The sequence below is a fragment of the Macrobrachium nipponense genome, chromosome 33, assembly GCF_015104395.2.
Source record: "Macrobrachium nipponense isolate FS-2020 chromosome 33, ASM1510439v2, whole genome shotgun sequence".
NCBI classification, from domain to species: Eukaryota; Metazoa; Arthropoda; class Malacostraca; order Decapoda; family Palaemonidae; genus Macrobrachium; species Macrobrachium nipponense.
In genome coordinates, this window is record NC_087219.1 from 52,369,894 (window position 1) to 52,389,686 (window position 19,793).

The 19,793-nt window shown below is 38.1% G+C and overlaps 1 protein-coding gene across 6 annotated transcripts in view; it reads right to left on the reverse strand.

Moving 5' to 3' along the window:
• The window catches only part of LOC135203189 (uncharacterized), a 100,446-nt gene extending 80,726 nt beyond the window's left edge, over positions 1–19,720 (reverse strand). For 3 of the 6 annotated variants that reach the window (XM_064232907.1, XM_064232911.1, XM_064232903.1), the window contains exon 1: positions 19,448–19,720. The gene's annotated coding sequence lies outside the window, so the exon portion shown is untranslated. Of the gene's footprint in view, positions 1–18,932; positions 19,316–19,447 lie in introns of those variants that run through there. The other 3 variants (XM_064232908.1, XM_064232905.1, XM_064232913.1) reach the window with 2 other exon arrangements.
• Positions 19,721–19,793: the final 73 nt, after the last annotated feature.

The window sequence follows — 19,793 nt, forward strand, 5'->3', positions numbered from 1 at the left end:
GATAATGATGATGACTAGGTCTATGCAAGCCACAGAAAGCTTCTTCCCGTAACTTGAAAATTTAATGTTCTCGCTTAAAATTGTTAAAAGAAACAGTAGAGCCTCATCCTTGCCTAAATTCCCACTGTTCTTCTCATATACTCCTTCTGTCACCTGTCTGTCTTTCAGAATCAGAACCCTTCGATAAGCCTTTCCTTGAGTAACATCATCAATCATAATAAAATCTGAGTGGATCTTTCTTGTTTGTCCACCTCACGTGAGGCGGGGTAGGGGCGACACGAAACATCTACCCTCCTCTTGCAAACCTGTTTGTCCATCACAGTTGGGTTGTAGTAGGTATAGTATCGGGAGAGTAGGGGAGACATGAAACATCTACTCTTCTTCTGTAAACCTGTTTGTCCATCCTGGTTGGGGCAGGATAAGTAAGGGGAACATGACACATCCACCATCCTCCTGCAAACCTGTTTGTCAGGGGAGGTAGGGGATCAGGAGGGTAGGGGGAGACATGATGGGCAGCGCCAGGTTCCTGCACAGTGTAGCACATGCCATCACAAAAGAAATATTGTTCTTCCCACCCATGCCCCTGTAACCTCTCTCTCATCAAATCTTACCAAGCACTTCTTGGTCAGCCATTCAATTATGCATTCATCACAGCAACACTAAAGCATCATGCTTGTAGTCCTATACGTTCCTTATGGAAAAGAAGAGAATATACAATCTAGGTAGAAGGCCAAGTGCTGAGACCTCTTGAGGTCATTCAACAGAGAAATAAAAATTGAGAGTAAATGGTTTTAAGGGTGTAACAGGAGGATAACCTCTCAGTTCCACTATAAGTGTTAGAAGATGGTGGAAGTAACAAGGAAGAAAGAATATGAATGGAGGTACACTAAAAAGGAATGAAAGGGGTTGCACTAGGGGCCGAAGGGACGCTGCAAAGCACCTTAAATAATTCCTACAGTGCACCACATGAGGTGCACTGTCAGAACTAACCCCCCAAGGAGTTTCCATTCTTAAGACTGTTATGTGGAATGGAATGGAATATAGAGTTTAGGCCAAATGCCAACCACTGGTGCCTATGAGGTCATTCAGAGCTAGAAAGGACATTGAGAGTAGGTAGGTCTGAAAGGTGTAACTGGAGGAAAACCTCTCAGTTGCGCTATGTAACAATTGTTAGAAGGTGATGGAGAGCAAGATGAAAAATTGGTAACATGAATGGAGGTACAGTAAAAGGAATGGGTCGAAGGGACACTGCACCCTGAGAAATGCACTGACTATGCCTCTCAAGTTCCCTCCTATTCTACAAGTTAACGAAGATAAGTCCATTAGTTTAGGGGGCTTAACTAGAGCTGTCATTCCAAAAAGAACTGACATGAATTTTATTCCGTTTACGTCGACATGTGAGTGTGCTGAAATTAGTTTTAAGAATGAATTAATTTTAGCCTTTGTGGATAAATACTGAAACATGGTGTGTAACTTATCTTTATCATGAGTTAATAACTTTCTCACTGTACAACTTTGATTCACCTTCACTCCTGTTTTTTTTTTATCTTTGTTAGTATATTTGTTTCTTTCTAGTGGCTATCTAGTAAATTATTTATCATTGTCATTATGGTACATACGTAATTTTTTATCACCATAGAGGGGTAGTGCCGTCAATGCACCTCTGTGGTGTACTGTAGGCATTACTTATGGGTCTCAGCTGCATCTCTTCAGTCCCTAGCTGCATCTCTTCAGTCCCTAGCTGCAACCTTTTTCATTCCTTTTACTGCACCCCCTTTCATACTCTTTCTTCCATCTGACTTTCCATCCACTTTAGCAATTGTTTCATAGTGCAACTGCAAAGTTTTTCCTCCTCTTACACCTTTCAAATCTACTTACTTTTAACACCCCTTCCAGCACTAAATGACCTCACGGGTCCAACCACTTGGCCTAAATTCTATTCTAGAACTGTAAAAAGTGAAAGTCCAGCTTTATCACTGAAGGTTAGGCTGGCAGCTGGTATAGTGGTTAGTGTCATGGAATGCAACTCAGATGTTGTATCATATGATCACTTACTGTACTCACTCACTGCTGCAGCGCAGGGTCTGCAGTGGAAGGTTAAAATCAAGTCTTAGGAAGCTTAAATTTCAAGTCAATGAACCCAGTGTGCTTCTTCCATGTGAATAGGTTTCATCTACTAAAATAAAAATAATAATAGACATTTGTGTGAAAGATCAAGTTTAAGTTGGAGTCTGAGAGAATCAGTAACTCCAAGTTCGAAGACATCTAGGAAAGTTTCACACGAGATTAATAATCCACAGTTGTGCCATGGTAAAATATTGTGGAACCCATAGTAAACATATTCAATTCATCACATAGTAAAGTTATTTCAACAGACACAGGAGTCAGAGGGAGGTGCAGTCTTGACCACTTGCAAAGAGCCCAGGTATGTAAAATGAGATAAGAATTCTTGCTAGCAATTCTCAACTTAGTGCTAGAGTAGTGAACCAGACCAACATTAAATAAAAATCAAAACCTTCGCTTGTGAGGCTGTACATTCCAAAACTATATGTATATGTATATATATATATATATATATAATATATATATATATATATATACATATATATATGTGTGTGTGTCTGGTAAAAATTTTCTGTTACAACAGAATTTCATCTAATAGGAGGAGCCCCTCAAGACACAACCAGAGAGACACCGAACAATAAAATAAAAATCCCCACCTGGCCAGGATTAAGACTGACACAGACTCTTGGAAAATCTAACCCTTGTGCCTTTATTTACACAAATACCCTAGCCAAATCCCTGATTAACGTCCAACAAAAGCCAATCCCCAAAGACACAAAAGTCTACGCAATCCCATGCAAGGACTGTGGCCAATCTTACATCGGTGTTACTGGAAAATCACTTCCCCAGAGATTAATACAAATAAACAGTTAGTTGGGTATGGACAACAGAGCTCAGCTATATTTAACCATATAAATAACCATAACCACAGAATAAACTGGAATTTGTCACATATAATTTATAGCAGCAAATGTCAGTACAAAAGCCAGATGATAGTCAGCCTTGATTAAACAAAAACAGGTAATGAACATCTCAAAGGGCGCCTGGGATTCAGATATCATAGATAAAATCTTCCTTCAGCCAATGGTTAAGAAGATTAAAGAGAAATTATCGACAGGGGTGACCTAGTTTAACGGCTTTCCTGTGGATGGATCTCATGGTATAAATACTGACTTTTCTGTAACTTTTCTCATTCATTACCTATCTGAAGAGAGAGACAGCAGTCTCTGAAATATAGTACTTACTTTCTATATTTTAGCATTTTATGGGCCCGTTTTATTATTATAATTATTATTATTATATATAAGAAAATTCCAAAATGGATCCAAAATGGTGTACCTTAGCTAGTTTCAAACTGATAACAGATGCACCTTTTCACAGGAAATTGCTTCCAATGCATACAGCAAGGGCAGTGATACAAGTACCTTTCTTTAGCTATAACTCTTGTAATATTTAAAAAGAGGTCATATATATATATATATATATATATATATATATATATATATCATATATATATATATATATATACACTGTTGGTAATCTAATACCAAAGTCAATGTGCAGAATGAACTCCAGGTCAAGATCATACCTAAAAGGTCAAAGGTAAAGTAATAATTCAATCTGGAACAAATTTTGAACAGACTAATGGTGCCAGTATGAAGAGGGAAGTCAAAGTCGAACTTACGGGTCGGATTCTAGTGGAAATCTGACTTGAGCCATAATTATGTTCAACTACTATATGAGATAAAGGCCACATATTAGGCATGCATAAATATATCTTAGTTTAACCAGACCACTGAGCTGATTAACTGCTCTCCTAGGGCTGGCCCGAAGGATTAGATATTTTTATGTGGCTAGGAACCATTTGGTTACCTAGCAACGGGACCTACAGCTTATTGTGGGATCCGAACCACATTACATCGAGAAATGAATTTCTATCACCAGAAATAAATTCCTCTAATTTCGCGTTGGCCAAGCCGAGAATCGAACTCGGACCACCAGATCGGTAGCTGAGCGCGAAGTCCACTCGTCCAATGGGAAACTTTAGGCATGCATAACCAACTGGTGATGCTTTTGTGCAGAATGAGGTCAAGGTCATTCTTACAAGACTATAACCTGTGAACTATACTCAATATAGATTTCATGTCTCGCATGCATAATGCATATGTGAAACAAACTAAGAGATCAAAGGAAAAATAGAAATTTAAACTGGGCCATATGACAGAGACTTCATATCTGGCCCACTCATAATACTTGATTTCAGTAAAGTAAAATTCAAGGTCATACTGTAAGTTTCAAAATAAGATGGCAGTTAATGGAAAGGTTAAAAAAGTGAAACACATTTAATCAAGACAAATGAGTTTAATAAGAAAGAAGTATGAATAGGATATAAGAAAGAAAATAAAGGAACTGGAAGGAGAAAAGACAAGAGACAGAAAACCTGAGTAAGACTGATCTTTATTCAGACGTGCTCTCAAGAATTTAGGTTAGCTGTGATCAACAGAAGACAGCTGGGCAGTATCAGAAGAAATTTGGATGGAAGGTTCAGTCATTAACAAAACAATGAAAACAACACGCACACAATGAAAATAGTCTATCTATGATGTGGAGAAGAAACAGAGAAGGTGAAAGACTAGAACCCTTGGTATACCACAGGATAAGATAAATAAGCAAAACCCTGTGGTGCCAAGAACAAATACAAAGCTCTTTGACACTAGAAAAATAAAAAAAGTCTACCATTGTGCTGAATTCACTGACAAGGAGTAAAGCAACAACGAAATTTTCCAGAGGTGGGTGAAGATAAAAATGTCTAATAACAAAGGTCTCCGGTGGATCTTGTCCTGCAAAAGCCATACCAGTGGTGCTAAAGAAGAGTTGAACTCGGGTCGTTTGAGCAGATAATCTTGTTTACGAAGTGGTTGCAGGAAATTTACAAGACATACAGTAACTATCAGTATAATAGATGGTGGATCTATTTAAGAAATCATTTACCTTTAGAATGGCTTGAACTAATACATACTTTCATGAGGAGGAGTAAGAGCAGAACTGAACAAATAAACATAAAATCTGGCAAAGCACAAGGGCAAGTTAATATCAAATCATTCCTTGAGGAATCCTGCAGTAATATAATCCCAACTGAGCGCCTTGCTGATCTTCAAAGATACCACAACCCTAATGACCTTAATTGTTTAGAATATAGGAAAGACAAGGATTTGCTTGGAGGGCAGTGGTTGGAGGATCAAGGGTGTGGTACCCTAGGAACAGAAACAGCTCTGCAATAGAGCTGAAGAAGGGATTATGATTATAAAAATAGTTTAACCAGACCACTGAGCTGACTTTCATCTCTCATAGGGCTGGCCCGAAGGATCAGATAAAATGCCAGGTCTAGGCCAAAGGCCAGGAACTGGGACCAAATAGGTCATTCAGTATTATAAAAAAATAAATTAAAATTAAATAAGACTGCACAGAGGCAAAGGCTTTCATACTAGAACACACACAGGCAACACATACATTTACTCACGTTTCATACATACTAAAAGGGTGTATTCATTAGCTGAAGAAGGGAAACCGTTTCACTAAAAGACAGAGAAAGGAGACCCAGGGAAAGGAGGGAAGCTGAATATCCTGAAGATGTGAACTTTTCCCACCAATGGACGAGATCCATTAAATGAATATGTGAGAGAACCTTTTTCCTTCAGAGTAAACTAGAGTGATTTTTAACAGATATGTGGAGATGCTGGTGGAGCAGTGGAATAGGATAACGAATGACTGATAGGCCTTCTCTCAAGACCAGATGGACTAGGAAAGAGTTTCAACAAACAAAATACAAAGTTACGCTTCACTGCAAATCTTGAAAAATCCAGAAGTAAAGGGCGTCAAACATCCTTTTAATAATAATAATGCATTATTAAAACTAAATGGTAAATGTAGAGTTTTTCTATAAAATAGGTTCGCAACAACAGGAGATAAAAGAATCAACTCTCATAGAAACTAAAGTAAGAAAACTCTTTTTTGGCAGATCCCAAACAATGAAAGTAAACAGTTGTCGATTGAATTCATGAGTATTCAAAATAAATGAACGTGGTAACTTTGGTAACATCAAAATTTATGAGAATATGCGCTCATTTTGAAAGGGGTCGTTTAACTCATATTATGAAGAGAACAAACACACACAAAAAAAAACAGTTTTAACACATGCCGAGTAACAGGTGTTTTCCCTCACCTGGAAAGAATGAATCCTAATTATGTTTTCACACGGGGGCCGCAATCAGGTGCACCTGCTTACTCTAATAGTACTGTAAAACGAAGCCAAGGGAAAATGGAACTTAGCGAAAAAAAAAAATTATCTGACGTTAAATGAAAGGATACGTTATATGTAAAAACAACAGACGAGTCAAATATCATACAATATCCCTTCATCTGAGTGGACAGAACAAACCTAAGTTTTAGAAGAGGAATTATAGAGAAACCAGATGATCTGCAACAATTTTCCAAATATAAAACTTCACAAAGGTCTTCTATGTAAAAAGACAATTCAGAAGATATAACCGATACACTACCGAAAAAAAAGACAGGGATAAAATGGCTAACCATAAATTAAATTAATCTGAGTAGACCTCACTCTTTCCTTGTTCCACTTTCGTCCAACTGGATAAATAAGGGCATCAGGGTCTCCCTCCTGTCAGCATTTCTTTCACATAATCATACAACTGATAAAGAAAAAGCATAAAACAAAGCCTTAGCCCCAAGGAAGTTATCTCTTTTCCCCACTACCTCTATGACATTCGAGATCTTACCTCTAATATACTCCCTGTTCAACGCCACTTGGCCTCTACCTACTACAGTCTTCCCCTATTCTCCCAAAAGCCAGTCTATCCAACAATGTTTAACGTTCCTTTATTATTTTTTCATGGTCTTTATTTACTTCAACGTTGGCCTCTGTGGTTCATTCAATTAAGCTCTCCTACAGTCCACTCTGTGGATCTTGAAACGAAACTCCTGTCTACGATGCTGCAAGCCTCAGATTTCTTCTTCAAAATGCTACTAATACTTGTTTGCCTCAGAATGCTTCTCTTCTACCCACACTGCTGCTAGGGGAAACAAGACCCTCATCTCTTCTGCTACTTTTGAGACAGAATAGACTGTTTAACATCCAACAAATGTTTTGTTTGTTTGTATGGTGTTTTTACATAGCATGGAACCAGTGGTTATTCAGCAACGGGACCAACGGCTTTACGTGACTTCCGAACACATCGAGAGTGAACTTCTATCACCAGAAATACACCTTTCTCACTCCTCAATGGAATGGCCGAATATCGAACCAGCGACCACCGAGGTGAGAAGCAAACACCAAACCAACCACGCCACTGAGGCGCTCATCCAACAAATGATCCTAATGGTTATGAGCACTTCTAAACACTAGTTATAAAGGCTCCATCAATCACTGTTTTCTGTTCGTGGTGTTTGTGTGTAGTTCCTGTCTGATATTAAGGGTCTTCTCGTTCCTCTCCACCAGTGTCACTACCCTCTGACCTTTCACAATACTTTCTTTACAATCATGCAGTGCCCAGACTGAAGTCTAGATCTAGAGATGGAAAGTCAAGTCAGAGAGGTGGTGGAGGTGCATGAAGAGGCATAGTAGATTGCATAAGTTCAAGCAGACCATAAGCAGTAAAGCTCGGTTGCACAATAGTTGTAGAAGTAAAGCAGTGCTGGACATGACAATTGAATTAAGTGTAGGATGCTGAATATTTTCTCCATATCATGGAACAAGTTCACAATTTTAATGTATGAACCAGTTGCCACGACTATTACTACTACTATCACAGCTTCAAGATAACATTTATTCTTCATTTACCTCAAACTCTTTGAATTACATAAAAACTTCTTAGCACCCAGGGTTTTTTGGCCACTCTCCTGTCTTGGTTAATCACATCTTGCCTCTCTGCCAATTTCCTCCACACAACCATACAAAACACTCCCTTTGATTTTTCACAAGGAGGTTTTTTTTTACTTTAGTAACAAACCCTGACCTCATGGCACCTAATGTGAGAGGTGTATGACCTTCAATGTAGAGGCATTTGTCTTCTAAACTCCTGCTTCTCAGTAAACTGATTTGGTGAGCAGAGCCACAAACATCATCTCGTGATTTGCACTAATTTTATTTACATTTTCTTTAAGCCTAATTTTCTCATTTTGCAGCCTGATAAAGCTATACGTGATTTTTTTTTAAGTGAATGGCTTCACTCACTGGCTCCCATTGCCCAGCCAAGTCTTTTCTCTGCGATTCTGACACTGCTGATCCTCAGAATACTCCCTTCTTGAATCTTGTACTCTCCCCAAAAACATCCACTTTCGACATTGTGTTTCTTGAATCTTTAACAGGTTATCAAGGTGTCTGGTCGAAAGTGTATGCTTATATAATGACTCAGTTTTGTAAGTCAAACCGAGTACTGTGATTTTCCTCCAATTATGTCAAATTGGAAAAGCTCGCAAATATTCCTTCATATGGAAATATTAACAGTCCAGCTAACCTCATAAGAAGATGACTTCTTTAACTCTCTACTGTCAACTTACTACTTCAATCCGTCACTGAATATTCAATGCCAGCCTTCAATCTCTTCTTTCACAGATCATTAATATGGGTACCAAAAGGTAAGAAGTCCTAGGGGAAGCCCTCTCTATCTCGCTCTATTTTGGGTCATCTTTGCAGGACTTTCAAGAATCTTTGGGGATGGAACTTGTCACCTCTAAGGATTTTAACAGTGCCTCCTATTTCATCAAGTTGTTTTATTGGGAACAGTTCCTGAGAAAGATATTTTGAACTACTATCGATCATCAATATCTTGAACATTCGGAGTGTTTCTAACTTGATAAGATCACAGTTCAAAAATCTGTTTGGAGTTTTATCAAAATGATGGAAGGTCTTTCCTCATGGTAATTATTAAAACAATTGCTGGCCTTATTCACCCTTGTGTTGAATACAGCTTTCATATTTAATCTTCCTACTCAACAGGGACAAACCAAAGGAAGCTTGCAAAACAAATGACTGCATTGACCTTTCTCGCCATCTTGATTGTATCTGCTATAAGGTGGGCTTCTAATTCTTCTGCAAAGGTGCAATTACATTCACTACTTCAATGAAATCCAAGAGAGTACTTCATTCTCTCAGGAGGGTTGGGTATCCACTCCATCTTGCCTGGCATGAAAGTCAATAACTATAGGACTGTGTACTTTCGTGACCTCTCCTCTCTACAGCCAGCTGTGAAACTCTTCCATTTTCTAACTCATAACATTTACATCTTTCGAGAGGTAGGGTAGAGCTCCTTCCTAAAGTAAATCTCTCTTTTCCTTCCACTTCTCTCTGTCGGTCTGTTGTTTTTCTTCTGCCTGTCTGGTTTGTTTGTTTGTTTGTTTGTTTGTTTTTTTTTGCCTTGTATTGTCTCTGTTGCTTTTTTTGTTGCCTTGTATTGTCTCCGTTGCTTTTTTTTTTTTTTTTTTTTTTTTTTTTTGCGTTTCTTTTCTTTAATAGGGCTGGACTGGACGAAGCACTGGGCTGCCAATTCTAACTACCTTTGGAGAGTAAGTAGGATCTTACAGAAGCAAAGAGAATTAAAAAAACATAAAAATAGAAAGAGAATGCATCTGAATTACCTACATTGAAGCGGAATCGAAAATAGAAAGCACAATCACACATAACCAATTAAATAATGCAGAAGCAAGATAACGCAAGGGTGAAATTACACAAAACCGAGGGGAAGGAACGGCGAAAAACAAACAAAACGGAAATAAATGAGAGAGAGAGGAGAGAGAGAGAGAGAGAGAGAGAGAGGAGAGAGAGAGAGAGCGAGAGAGAAGAGAGAGGAGAGGAGAGAGAGAGAGAGAGAGAGAGAGAGAGAGAGAATAATATTGCCACACGAGAAAGCAAATATCAAACATTACTACGAAATAAAAAAAAAACTCCTCACATCACATTACAGTTTAACAAAATTAATTGAACAAGTTTTGCACAACAATCAGTTAAGGAATGCCCTAGATGTATGTCAAGTGAAGTTTGTTATTAATGACAAAAAGCAAGTACAAGGCTCGACACTTCTGAAAAGCTAATGCCAGCAATTAGGTTTGAGAAGTGAAAACTTCCATACGCTTTTCTTACGAGCTATCTGCATTGAAGTCTCTTCAATGAATGCTGATGGTATTCGCTTTTTACTGACGAGTGAATCAAACCCAGAGACCAAAATCAAAACGTTATCCCTGCCTAGAAGACTTCTTTCCTATAAATGCTTCTCCCTCCAGAAAAAAAATAAACCACCAATCCAAAGAATATTCGAAAACCGAGATGAGAGAATACTACACATTAATGGCTAAACTGCTCGTGACACAGAAAGAAAGAAAAAACGTAACTCTATCAGACTAACACCTCAGAGCAATCCATCACCCTGGCTGGCCACTGAATTGAAAATGTGCTGTTTCAGCAATTCTCTAATGAAATACGTTTGTTAAATGCCTTTTAATTTAAGCTGAAAACGAAACGGTTTTTTTTTTTCAACAGCCACTTACGCTCAATTGCTTCAGTAAACGACTTTGCTGCAGAAAATGTTGCACGCAAGTGTAGTAAACAGAAACACCTGTCACCAGTACTTATGAAATTGAACTCACCAAATTCAAGTTTCGCTTATATACTACTTTCCTCTTCGCGACTGCCTCTAGTATTATCTACCTTCAATGAACCCTGAGTAAATACAACATACAATGAAAGTATCCCCCAAGAACAGTCTTGATGTAGGGAAGCTTTTCCGGTCATAATTGCAACAAAAAAGGGATCAAATACTTCATACTGGAGTTAAAGACCAAATCAAGCAGCTAACCATCCTCTAACACCATTGTCTTCTATGATAAAAGATTTGTCTGAGCGCAGACCTAATTTCTATTTTAACCTGACATTCACAGGACACTTCCCCACTACTAAAGCACATGTGGCCATTTGTCTGGTCTCTTCTTGTGAAAGGTCTACATCACTTTTTCTCTTGAATTTCGTTGTCTGTTCTCAGATGTCTAAGATCAGTGGCATCTCGCTATATATATGAGATGGCACTCAATTTTTGAATTTTTCTAATCTTTGAAATGGCAATTTTTCACTGCATGAAGACCTTATTCACAGCTCGGAGAAGTCAACACTATTTGACATTAAATCAAAGGCAAAATCCAAAATCTAATCCTTCCACACCATCAATCTTTCTAAAATGTGAAACTCTTTTGTGCTGTAGTACCCAAATTTTTCTGAGTTGTGTATTTAACCAATGAATGGAGACAATCTAAATTGTTTAGCCATCTTTCTGAACCATAGTTTTCTGGTTTCTCCCAGAGTGAAAGAGAATATCGGTACAGGAAGGAAATCAATATGATACCTAGGAGATCACAACAATTGTAGTAATTATTAACTGATGTTCAAAAAAGGGCAACCATGAAAAATTTTAGGAGCAGGGTAGAAAGCCATATCTCCAAAGTACATTAATGAAATCGGGTTAACAAGTGCATGTACAGAAAGAATAATGGAACAAAACTAAACTCAATATACACAGGAATAACAAACAGAGTTTGGATGCCAGAACCCTCTAACAAAAACCTAACTTAGTCTTGAAATCATCAAGAGCTCTGTTAAAATTCTCTTATTTCCTGAGAAAGTACAACACTAGTCAGAACAGGAATCAAGAAACACTTGGTCATACTGATAGTTGGGGAAGAGCACCTGACCTGTTTATAGTAATCACCCCTCTTGGCTACAGACTGAACAGTGCATCAGTGATGAAGTAAAAGTTCTGGTATCAACAGTATTGCAGGAAAACATCTTATAATAAATACAGTTATGTATAATGGCAAACTCCTTACAAGAAACTTAAGAGACATGTCAACAAGACCTAGTGCATTGTCTATAATTAAAAACGAGAAATATGACCAATAAAGAATTAGAAAGGATTAGGCTGAAAGAAGGCTGCACAATATAACTTGGTGTAAAATCCTTTAGTCAAATGGATAAAAGTTTTACCAAACAAATGGTAAATAAAATTCCAGCCAAATTTGCCATATCGGACCATATGAATATTGTCACGTGTCGCAGGTGCAGCATCTAGCTAACTGTAATAATGCTTTTCTTGTCTGCGTATGCAGGTATTAAAACATCTGTATCTGTGAGCAGCAGGTCTATGAGAGTTCCTCGTTGGACAGGTGGTTTTTGTGCTCGCTTACCAAACTGGTGGTCCAAAGTTCGATTTTCCACTTGGCCAACGAGGAATCAGAGGAATTTATTTCTGGTGATAGAAATTCATTTCTTGATATAATGTGGTTCGGATCCCACAATAAGCTGAAGGTCCTGTTGCTACGAAACCAATTGGTTCCTAGCCATGTAACAAATATCTAATCCTTCAGCTCAGCCCTAGGAGAGCTGTCAATCAGCTCGGTGATCTGGTAAAACTAACATATACTTAACTTAGCTCTATGCAGGTATCAATCAACTCTATACAGATATCAACATTCATTGTAAGCAGTTCCTACTCCAGCCACATACAGCTGATGTTTCAGAGAACTCATCAGATACCAGACAACAATCATCTCATACAGGAGCCATATACATTCTCTTGAATTCCTTTTCTTGTGTTTTGATGCACTTTTGGTCATCATTGTGAGCAAACCACCCACTATATCTATAAGTTACGGGTGGGGGAAACCTAATGAGCAATGAGCGTATAGCACCAACAGGAAGGGTCAAATCTGCTCAAAATACAAAATAGCAGCTGAAGCCTTTTAACATCACTAGCGCCTGACAAATCCACTTTGGTTTCCCCACTGGATATTCTCTAAAACCACAAAATAACTTAGTATGATGTGGATTATTCAGATGGTATGGACATGTGATGAGTGATGAAGAACAGTGAGTCAGAGAAACAGTAGATACGGAAGGCACAAGACAAAGAACGTGGTAAGAAGGTACTGATATTAAAAAAAAAAAAGGGGGGGGAGGATCATACATGAACATTAACACCACATGAGAATTCAGGAAACAGGTATATGACTGAGGAGAGCAGAGTTCCCTCATTTCACACCTCACCCCTTAATTAAGGAGCAAATAAGATAGAAGTTCCTTGAACGTAATAGAGGTTTCTGTATAGCGTATAACACCATATGAAACTCTCAGCCACAACCCGGTGGTGACTTGTGTTGTTGGCACGTACAGCGGTGCCAGATGCACGATCATGGCTAACTTTAACCTTGAATAAAACAAAAACTACCGAGGCTAGAGAGCTGCAATTTGATATGTGCGATGATTGGAGGTTAGATTATCAACATAGTAGTAGAGATGTTTCGGATGTCTGAAACTGCATTTGCAGAAACGGATGCGGTAGCGGATGTTACTCGCAATGCTAACGTGGATGCGGATATGGAAGCAGATGTTAAGAAATTGCCATGGCGGATGCGGATTTATAAAAAATACGGATAATCCGCAGATGCAGATGAGGATACATCTCTACAACCTACCAATTTGCAGCCCTCTAGCCTCGATAGTTTTTAAGATCTGAGGGCGGACATAAAAAGTGCGGATGGACAGACAAAGCCAACTTAATAGTAAAGCATTAGCGTTGATGATGAGCAGATTTGTGGAAACAAAAGTTTAAGCACTGTTTTAAATTCGTCATTTTAATGCAAATTAAATACTGAATCTCTTGAATTCATAGCACACATCCCGATTTGTATCAGTGGACAAACCAACAATTTTGGGTTAAATCTTTGTGGCTTTCAGCATGAGTCAAAGTATTGATAGGTCATCGGGTCTTTTCACATTTGTATGTGCAAATACTGAAATTTGTATACAGTACAAAATACACATAGTTAACAATAGAAATTTGTTGCAACTTCAAAATATGCTATTGTTCATAACCAAACAGATAAAAAGGTAAGTTGCACATTTGTCTGTAGGGATGAAGATGTAATGAGGAACAAAACCAATTATTGAGATTCCTATGAAACTTCAATAATAAATGTATTGGTTATACATTAACATAAAAAATTGTCTGAAATTGTTAATTACATGTATTCCATGCATCGCTCAACCCTAATGGAAGTATTTCTTTCTCAATAACAATAGAAAACTCTTACTGACAGGAAACTGATCACACACATATATAAATATTCATATATATTAACCGACCAACCTGGCACTGCCTGGGAAAATTTTGAATGACAGTCTGAGTTGTGGAAGGGAAAAAGGGAAGGGCAGGGAAGAGGGAGGGGGAAGGGAAAGTGTAGGGGAGAGAAGGGAAGGGAAAGGTGTAAGGGAAAGGGAAGAGAAAGGGAAAGGTGTAGGGAAGAGGGAAGTGAGAGGGGGAGGGGTTTGTGTTGATGGGCTGACTGACAGTTCTACTGTTTTCATGCAAACAGCCACCATTTGAGAAAAGCGTGGGAGAACTGACAGGTATTACTGTGATGGCTGTCCCTTTTATCCAGGTGCTACTATGCTGTCTGACACCTTTAACCAGGCATTATTACACTGTCTGTTACCTTTAACCAGGTATTACTGTGGTAGCTGACCCTTTTATCCACTAAAACTATGCTGTCTGTCCCCTTTAATCAGGTACTACTGTGTTGACTATCCCTTTTATCCAGGTAATACTGTGGCAACCCTTCATCCAGGTATTACTGTGGTGAAGGCCCCTTTCATAAAGGTATTATGTACTATGGTGACTGTCCCTTTCATCCAGGTATTACTATGGTGAATGTCCCTTTCATCCAGGTATTACTGTATTGTCTGACACTTTTAACCAGGTATTATTGCACTGTCTCTCACCTTTAACCAGGAATTACTGTACTGTCTGTCCCTTTTTTATTGGAATTACTGTGGTGACACAGTACCTTTTAATCCAGATATTACTATGCTGTCTCTTTAACTAGGTATTACAGTGATGACTGTCTTTTTGTTCAGTTATTATTGTACTGTCTGTTCCATTTATCAGTTATTACTGTGGTGACTGTCCCTTTTATCAAGGTATTACTATGATGACCGTTCCTTTTATCCAGGTATTACTGTGGTGATTGTCCCTTTTATCCAAGTATTGCTGTGGTGACTGAAAAGCATTTTCAATAACATATTTCTATGGTCTCAAGTACATGAAATGAAGTATGATAAACCTGTAGTTTATTTACTACTAAGTTACGAAGGTAAGGGGGATGTGGTTGGGGTACTGGTTTGAAACCTACCCTATTAGCTAAGTTGGGTCCAATGGTGGCCGTATGCCAAATTTTGTCTAGATTGGTCAAACGGTTCAGAGTAGATATCCCAAATGCATAATAGAAAAAGCCATACATAAAGCAAAGAGCACTTTTTATAAACCCAGAGAAAACAAAGGGAAGGAAAAATACACAAACAAAATCATAATCCCTTATGTGGATAATTTACTAGAGATCACACAAACCTTAGCCCAACCCAACCCTTTCATTTTTACTTATCCGAATACTTTGGGGAAAGCCTTAATTAACGTTCAGCAGAAACCAGTTTCTAAAGATGTAGGAGTTGGTTTGTTTGCATGGTGTTTTTACATTGCATGGAACCAGCGGTTATTCAGCAACGGGAAATAGGGGATTGTGTTAAGTCATACTATGGATTCACAGGAAAATCTCTCTCGGAAAGATTAACTCAACATAAGCGCCCAGTTAGATATTGACAACATAGTTCGGCAATTTTCTATTATATAAATAACAAGAACCATACCATGGACTGGAACTCGTCCAGAATTTTACACAAGAGCAGCTGTTGATACAAATGTCAGATGGTAGAATTTTCACTAATAAAACAACAATATAATAGGAGCAACCCTTCTGATAGAGCCTGGGATTCTGACCATATAGACAATATTTTCCTTAGGGCAACGATGAATAGGATTAAGACAAATAAACAGAACCAACGTTAGCTTAGCGGTGACCCCAGGCATCACCTAAGGGCATATCTCCCGCTATATATTTCATAAATGGAACATTTCTGTCATTCACTACTTGATAAGGGTGGGAGTCAGTCCACCGAAATATAGTCCTTAGCTTTAAACCAGTGTTTTAATAAGCCTTATATACTTTATTATACATATATATATATATATATATATATTATATATATATATATATATATATATATATATACAATACAGACCTGGTATAGTCAGCAATTGTAGTGGGTGCTCTCCCATGAACTGTCTTGGTGGGAGAGTCATTAACCAATGAGCCATTATTAGCTCCACACACACACACTAATGAGTTTATATATATATATATATATATATATATATATATATATATATATATATGTATGTTTCTCGCCCATAAATGTAGGCCTTGTCATTGTCAGCAAGTCTTTTGGGAAGGGGCTTCTGTCCAGTGTTCTTCACCCTAGTGCATGCCACCACAGTGCTGTCCTTGGGTCAGACAGTTCCAAAATCCAGCACACCTCAGTTGTAAGGCTAGCGATCTTTAGCAGGCAATAAGATATTGGACCGTTTCAACATCCTCCCCCACGTGGAGGAATTGGCCTGCATTCTCTTCACTCTGATTAGGTTCTATGATTTAAAATAATCTAAAGTCTGAATACCCTTAAATAAAACTATGAACGTTTTTGCTTTTCTTTATATGCCTAGGGATCATTGAGGAACCAACATTTCCACAAGGGGGGTCGAGGACTTACAAAGTTTGGTGGTCACTGATAACTTGGAAATACAGTGAAGTATAGGTTCTTCACTTATCCCGCCTACGTAACCAAGGTCTGACTGAGTTTGCAACTAGAGTAAATTATTCACAACGCAAGAGCCACGGGCCTTTAAGAGTGGTTTGATGAACGAATTAAATCCCAAATGCTGGCTTTCACATTACTGAATGAAAAGATGAAATGCAGATCAGGTTTCGTTAGAGGCACACCAACATTTCCCATAAAGAACCCCAACCCTTAAGGTGGTTCATTGCCAACAAATTCAGGGGTACATGGGTAAAACGTTAGTCTGTGGGATTTCACCCAAATTACTTCAGACCTTGTCCCACCCAACCCCTCCCCCCTCCTGGGATGTAAAGCCTACAACCAAACGTCACGATTCTGGACTGACCAACATGATGGAATTTGATATATTTCTCCACATAATTCATACTTGGATTTCACAGACTATAATATCTTTTCATCTCTATTACCAGATAAACTAAAACTACTTAAATAACTGCACAACAAAAGGGACACTGCCAATAAATATAGGATTTAAAAGTCAGAATTCACAGGTCTCCTAATCCTTTCAACGTCTCATGTCCAAGAGCAAGCAAGGGCTCGCACTGGCACATCCTAGCTCAAAACCCAACCGAAAGGACCACCCAGAGGGTTGAATTCCTAAGGAAATGGAAGTTCTCTGGTAAACTGAACACAGCCATATCACTAAAACAAAAGTTTCAGCTTAAAACTCCTACATTAAGTACAATAAAAAGCTTGAAGTAACAAAAAAATTTATAGAGAAGAAAGGACAGTGTTTCCTGCAGGTTCTCTTCATCTGTACCTACTTACACTTCCACGTAAGCAACTTGCCAATAAAAACGGTTCTGTTTAATTTAACACTAATCTGTGACAAACTAAAGGAAGTAAAAGTTGGCAAAAATAATTCGACTAATGTTCAAGAGGTTATTTTCCCCCGTACACGCACGAGAGAGAGAGAGAGAGATAGAGAGAGAGAGAGAGAGAGAGAGAGAGAGAGAGAGAGACATTGCCAAAACAACTATTCTCTCTCAACGCCTGCTCTCTCTCTCTCTCTCTCTCTCTCTCATCATATTATAGTTTGTTTTCTACGGAGCCACCCCATATTAAGAAAATTGGTCTATAAGTTATATAGATATAATCTTATATAAGATATATATATATATATATATGTTATATATTATATATATATATATATATATATATATATAGATATATATATATATATATATATATATATTATTATATATCTATATATATATATATATATATAGATATATATATATATTATACTATATATTATATATATATATACTGCTTATGTTAACGCGTCTTAATACACCCATTCACACATTATATAATACTAATGCAGTAGTATATGAGAATATATAGGTAGTCATCCCTCTAAACAATAACATAAATAACATGTATTTGTATATACATGTGTGTGTGTGTGTTAGTAAGCGAGCACTCGCGGGCGCGCATGTGTACGAGTAGAAGGCTACTTCACATTCGCATATGCGACTCCACTGGTATTGTGTGAGTGGATGGATCGCAAACACATCAACATAACCCATCGTAAAATAAACATGAACGTGTTTGTTTACTTTATTTATAAACATGTGAACATTCCCAAGGTTTACACATGAAAGTCCTGAATTATTCAGTCACTGTCAATGTCTTCGCTATATTTGAATAGTCATGAAAAGCAGTATAACACTTATGCGATGCTAATTATATCCAATGTCTAATCATTATCAACAATATTTGCAGCGATTTATGCAATAACGATTATCAAAAATTGGGTTGACTGGAATACATTCACTTACAATCACTGTTGGAGTATCTGTTTGATAGTACGTATAATCAATGTTTATGTGGTAATGTATAACATTCGCCGAAACATCGTAATACCTGATAACGAGTTCGTTGACAGAAAGCACACGATGTCGGCAAAAATGGCGGTTATTAAAAAAAAAAACACAAATTCCTTACAATAAGCACGAATATAATACAAAACACATTTGTTGCGTTGTGTATTGCGAATTCTCAAACAATATCAATCACATACACAATTGAAATCCAACAACCAACTAAGAATATTTACCTGGTTTCTTCAGTAAAAACACTGTTTACAATTACATCCAATCGCTGTAATCATCGCTTGAAAATACCGAACTATAAACAAATAAACAGTCACATCACTCACGCCCACTACTACGCTCAAGTATCCCCAAAGCAATTTTTATTATTATTATATAATAAAATTCGATGCTGGATCATCATTTACTATTTCAACACACGTCACAGCAGTGCGTTTGCACGAAAAAACGAAACTGCTTAATGCGTCCAGCCAACGTAGGCGAGCCACCACCACATCACAACACCACTTCTCTCACTATTCTTTGTTTCCTGTTTTTAAATACGTAGTAGCGTGCTTCAACGCTCAGCACTCAACACCGAATCGATGAAGTATGTGCCGCTCACAACACACACACACTCATATTAAACAGAAAGAAATCGCCACGACCATTGGATTTAGTCATCGAAATGAAGAAAAAAAACCCGGGGTAAAGGTTGTATGAACCAATCATTGAACCGTGAGTGCGTGAATTCACTCACCATTTACAGTTGATGCCTTGCCCTTCCCCTGGTGAAGCTGGGTTTAAAGATGGCGTCGCAGATGGTTGAGTTGGTTAATAGCCAAGTTTAGTCGCTGATAATTCCCCGGAAGCTAAGTCCAAACGTTCACTATGTAATTAAGTACCGGTACAATAAGTATAATGCGTGGTACAATGACGACAACCAGTGGTACTCCTGTAACCTGTGTTGAGGCAAGTCCAGGTCTACAGGCCATGAGTAGGTTGGAGAAGGTTCCCCGGTTTGCTGTATCACCCCAACCCCCAAAAACCCCAATCTCTGTGGAGCAGCCCCAAGCCGTCCCCCAGCTTGAACCAGCTGCACCATT